The 6,347-nt window shown below is 27.7% G+C and overlaps 1 long non-coding RNA gene across 1 annotated transcript; it reads right to left on the reverse strand.

Annotated features, from left to right (window-relative positions):
- Positions 1–3,175: 3,175 nt before the first annotated feature.
- Positions 3,176–5,044, reverse strand: LOC139850603 (uncharacterized). The gene is made up of 2 exons (XR_011760081.1): positions 4,923–5,044; positions 3,176–3,356 (listed from the first exon to the last, which is right to left on the reverse strand). It is a non-coding gene; the product is annotated as an uncharacterized lncRNA (long non-coding RNA).
- Positions 5,045–6,347: the final 1,303 nt, after the last annotated feature.

Here is a 6,347-nt window from a genome sequence, read left to right on the forward strand (position 1 = left end):
GAATGTTTATAAATAAAGTTAAATTAAGAAAAATAAAAAGATAACAGTTATTGAAAAGTTTATAAAGTATACTACTCTTGGTGGTGTTAATTTCATATCAATTATTATTCAATGTTATGAACTTTCAATTTTATTTATTCACGAGTTTTATATTGTGTGATTTAGTGATACGTAACGGTTCATGTTTATATTTAGAAGTTTTTTTATGTGCTCCAATTATTATGTATCTACTTATTGTCACATATGAAATCATAAAGAGAGACCTTCAAAAATTTAATGGTAAATTGTAAAGGTAATATGTGTTTTAATATCATGAATCGTACTACAATATATAAGTCTTATAATTTATTTTGGTATTATTTGTTAACTCATTTGACTACATTTGGTAAACTTTTGTTTATATATAGTTTCATGTTGGTACATATGACTCGATTGTGCAGATTTCTATAGTGGCAAACAAAACACATGCACAAAATTTTACTTGACCAGTTGCATAATGGGATCAACATCAACTTTCACTTCAAGGTAAATGTGTTTTCAACCAATTCCCGCCATGACTCTAACCATTCGGAACACGAATTACAAAACAGTGAAATATGAGACAAGCCGTGCAACGCACATGCATTACCTCCTAGTTTAATAGATAGTCGAGAACTTATTTGTATTAACTATATATATCAACTAATACTAACAAGTTGTAATTACTTCATGTTAACAATTTGAATTTATACTTAAAAAAAATCTGGATCAAAAGAAAATTATTCCAAGTTATAGAGTTTCTACATTCTCGCAATTAAATAATTTGGTCTATTATCACTTGTGTATGTCTAATACACTTATTGAATTTTAATGTTATAGGGTTATTGTATTTTAGTTATCGATAATAATAATTAGTCTAAATCTTAGTTTTTTGTTTTCTATAATGCACACCATTTTATGCCTATGTCATAGAAGCATATTTTAGATATCGACTCTAGCTATGGGGTAAACTAAGTCAAACAAAATTTAGAGGAGCAGAAATACAATTTGAAAGTTTTAGGGTCAATAGTGAAACGATAAATTAATTCCATGGACTATTTGAATAAATAGAGATAAAAAGTAAAAAACATGTCCCACCCACATTTTCCAGTCGTCTTCCTCACCCAACCTTGAAACTCCATTAAAAAAAGTTTGAGTTTTTTTTTCTTGGGTAGTTGTTCAATCTTAAAAAAAGAAACGTCATAAAACACGTTTTCGTTGTTGTAACTCATCTGAAAGTTGTCTATCATAACATAGCATGAACCGTAATTTTGATGCCCCAAAAGGTATGATGCCCGGTGCGGTCGCACCCTTCGCCCTGCACCAGGTCCGCCCCTGAGTGGAACACATTTACATTTACATGAGTGTGTACAAGTATTTACCTTACGACATCTGGACGACATCGACACGAGATGCTAAAATTTGAAGGTGACAGAGGTCATCGTGAGCTTTAAAAAGACTAAGTGACCGTTCCTTACCAGAGAATTTTGAATTTACAGCGAAACAACAACACGAAAATTGTCGTCGTTCGCCACAGCAACTGAAAAAGATATTACAACTAATGAAATTAAGCTGATGATTATGATTATAGACATGACAACGATTGAATAGATATAGGTATATATAGTATAACTATATTTTATTACTGCTGCCAATTATCGCCAGTGAGTTGTGAAATTCGGAGTTGGAAAAATCGAGAAAAATCAACGACGACTCAAGACTCGTGTTAAATTCAAAGTTGGAAAAAATTGGAGTGTGGTTTGATTTTAGGTTAATGATAAAAGACAGGGTTTGATATTTGGGTAAAGATGAAGATAATGGATTTAAATAAAGAATTAAATATGTAAAAAGACAAGAATACCCTCATGTGTTTGTAATGTGATTTCATTTAATGTGATAAAATTAACGCCCGTTAAGTCCAGGATTAACTGTGAAATAGTTAATAGCTCAAGGTCAACAAAATTAGAAAGGAAAAAAAAGGTCGCCTACGTTGTTTAATACAAAGTTTAAGGACCAACGATGAAATTTTGTCTAAACTAATTTGTCTTATCTATTTTCGATGCAAACAATTATAACAGTTTTTTTCTATTTATTTATCGAAAATAAATTAATATTAATATTAATAATAACATCTATAATTGAACAAATTGTATTTATTTGTTGTTGGATGTAACAAAATACAAGCACCATTAATATTCGGTAAATTTTAGTCATGTTCATGTGATTGAACTTTTTAATACCAAAACTTTAAGTACAACATAAGTGAACTTCAAGTAACCCTAAGTTATATAACCATCACAGAGTTTACTACAACACAACAAATTGTACAACACCACAATTTAACATAATGATTATTCAAACTGCCACTACTAGATGGAGTTAGTAATATATTTTGATCTTTGATACTGATGTAGATGGCGTTGATGTGGTAAGTTTTTGATTAATTATCCCTCGAAGTGTCCCGCCCCTAGAATTATTGGTGCCAGTGGCGGTTCTAGCTTGTACCCTATGGGGTCCTTTGACCCCACAACATTTTGATTTTTTAAAGATATTATTATAAAAATTATATATATATATATATATATATATATATATATATATATATATATATATATATATATATATATATATATATATATATATATATATATATGACGCCACTAAATCTAAATATAGGACACATATATTTTTAAAATAAATGGTATTTTTTGAAGTAAACAGTCAAATTTTGTAAAAAAAATTTTTTACAAAGTATCACTAAAATTGTATAGGTCCCCGTTGAGTTTCGATCATAGATTCGGCACTGATCGGTGCTATTCCCGATTGACAGATGTTTCGCTTCCGCTACTGTCACTTAAAATATATTTTGATGATTATATATAGTTCGAGCTTCATATTTGTTCGAACAAGTTCCCTAATCTAAATGATTCTTTCATTTGTATACGTTAACCTATATGTATATTTTTATAATAATATCTAATAAGATAGATTATAGTACTAGGTTATATGTATTGGCAGTTCACTCCTAGATTATAGTACTAGGTTTTGAGCCCGTGCGATACGCGGCTGCTCACAAACCGTTTTTAAAAATTAGTTATATATAGATACACGGGATATTTATTCTATAATGAGTTGAGCTTCACCATTGAACTAACAATGATTTGTCAATGATTCATTCCATACATATCATCAACTTCTCATTAAACATTTAAAACGATCATAAAAGATGTCTATATTTAAATAAAATTAAACGAATGCATTAAGATATTAAGACACCGCCACTTATCCAACGAAAACCAACAAAGTACCAGCTAGTAGTTTATTCCCAGTTCCATTCTCTTTCCCGCAAGATAAAAACAAAGCGCGATTTAGTGAAACAAAAACATCAAAAACTAACACTAAATAATAGATATCATTATATTATACATTATACATATATATAATAGCAAAGGGTTTGGGTTGTAGTTTTGTATTCTAAATTCATCATCACAATTGCCGTTTAAAACTTTGAAGGATTTTGGTAGTTAGTGGCCACATGGCCCACATACTAGCAAGTGAGTTTGACTTTTTTTTTTCTCTCATTTATTTTTGTTGTTTGATTATAAAAATGTTATAAATAAAAGGGATTGATATATAATTTGTAATTTCAAATAATTATTTTTTATAACTACAATTTTTTCTCAAACTATAACCAATTAGATGTTATTAATTTACATAAATGACTTGTACATAAAAATTATTATTTACATTTATCTAGGAACTATTCTTTTATTCTAACAATTTAAGTTAATTTATGTGAATTTCATTGATTAAATTATAAAAAATTAAGTTATGTGGCTTTGGTAGATTTAACTGAATTTTTTATTTTAAGAATATTTTAACGAAAAATATATAATTTTGTACAACGATAACCATCTCGTCAGCAGCAACGTAGTTGGGCCCAGCGAAGCGGACCCGACCTAATTTCTATTATACATTTATACATATATATAATAGCAAAGGGTTTGGGTTGTAGTTTTGTATTCTAAATTCATCATCACAATTGCCGTTTAAAACTTTGAAGGATTTTGGTAGTTAGTGGCCACATGACCCACATACTAGCAAGTGAGTTTGACTATTTTTTTTCTCTCTTTTATTTTTGTTGTTTGATTATAAAAATTTTATAAATAAAAGGGATTGACATATAATTTGTAATTTCAAATAATTATTTTTTATAACTACAATTTTTTCTCAAACTCTAACCAATTAGATGTTATTAATTTACATAAACGACTTGTACATAAAAATTATTATTTACATTTATCTAGGAACTATTCTTTTATTCTAACAATTTAAGTTAATTTATGTGAATTTCATTGATTAAATTATAAAAAATTAAGTTATGTGGCTTTGGTAGATTTAACTGAATTTTTTATTTTAAGAATATTTTAACGGAAAATATATAATTTTGTATAACGATAACCATCCCGTCAGCAGCAACGTAGTTGGGCCCAGCGAAGCGGGCCCGACCTAATTTCTAGTTATTCATATTATATCAATTGTGCACAATGATAAAAAAAATGACTTTGGAAAAAAAATATTGTGTAAAAGTGGAAATGAATGAAGCATCTTTTATTAATGAGGCTTAGTTAAATTTTACAAAATCAATCGGTTGAAAAAATTAGGTACATGCAATACCTACTCATTTTCACCTTCAAAAGCCCAATTTTATAAATTGCTGCTAGTTATGTCATACTTAGGTTGTTTTGTGTTAAATTTAATGGCAACATGCAGTTTCACAATTATAAATCATCATTGTTAAGTATTCTTTTAAGGGTACATGAATTAAGTACACTATGACACCTTCAATTTATTGATTAATAAAACATTAAGATAGAAATCTATTTGCAAGTAGATATACTCACCAAAGTTGAAACCTCCACGATAAGATCTAGGGAAGGTAATCTTAATATTCACGGGTTCCTGAAGGAAGCATAAAAATGAAAGTTGTTTAGAGCCTTTGATTTTTTTTCACAATCTTTAGGGTTTGTTCCCGAGTTGGATTTTTAAGGGAAAGGAAAGGGTTTAGAGAGAAGTGGAAAGATTGAATGTGTTCCTGAGTTTGGATATGAAGGAAAGGGAAGAGAGGAACAGTGTAATTTTTCTTCAATCCAATCCTTCCAAATTGGAATGATTTACAATCCTTCCTCTTCATTCACCTCCCTTTTATTTCATTTCTTCTTTATAAAATCTCTGGAACACAGCCTTAGTGTGTTAAAAGGGAAGAGATAAGATTTTTAAAAAAGGATGAGATAATCACGTTTGATTCTGATATATATATATATATATATATATATATATATATATATATATATATATATATATATATATATATATATATATATATATATATATATATATATATATATATTATTCATTTTAATATATTTCTTTTCAAAAAACGTTTTTTTGTTAACTAACTTGTTAGTTACTCCTATAGTTTATTTCCAATCATACATTTTGAGGATTTGACATGTGTAAATTACACTTGTCATTATTCCCTATAAATATGGCTATTATGACAAGGACGACCCGGATTTTTCCGACTATTTGATTATACTATTTAAATGATTTAATAATTCTGACTTGATAAGCAATGAATTTTAATAAGTCTTGAACCTCCGGAAAGAGTTTTATATAAGCATTTGACCACCCATTTGTCTGACGATTCACGAACGTCATAACTTGTCTTAATTGTTTAATTGAGTATATATATGGATATATATATATATATATATATATATATATATATATATATATATATACATAACTTGAAAATATGATAATTAAATATCTCATTAAGTATATTATCAAAGTATTAAATACACATTTTCATACTACTAATTTAAAGAGTTTTCGAACAATATATATGTTACTATTTAAACAACGTAATTAATTCATGTTAAAATATATTTACATACAATATATTATGAGTATAAATATATCCTTAAAAGTATTGAATACACTTTATAATATACAAATACAGATAAATGATAGCTATACTCATATTTCTGTTCATTTTTCTCAAGATTCCTATTCGTATTTATACAGTATATATACATGTATTATACGAAGCTTCTAGAAGTATTTACTATTGATATATACTAATAAAAATCTATATTAGTGGAGTATTATGTCATGCATGACATAATCAATTTAACTTATACTAGATATTAGTCAAAAAAGACAACATAAAGTATTTACTATTCATATATACCAATAGTAATTTGCATGATTGATGTATTATGTCATGCATGACATCATCAATCTTATTATGTCATGCATGACAT

The sequence above is a fragment of the Rutidosis leptorrhynchoides genome, chromosome 5 (assembly GCF_046630445.1).
Source record: "Rutidosis leptorrhynchoides isolate AG116_Rl617_1_P2 chromosome 5, CSIRO_AGI_Rlap_v1, whole genome shotgun sequence".
Lineage (NCBI taxonomy): Eukaryota > Viridiplantae > Streptophyta > Magnoliopsida > Asterales > Asteraceae > Rutidosis > Rutidosis leptorrhynchoides.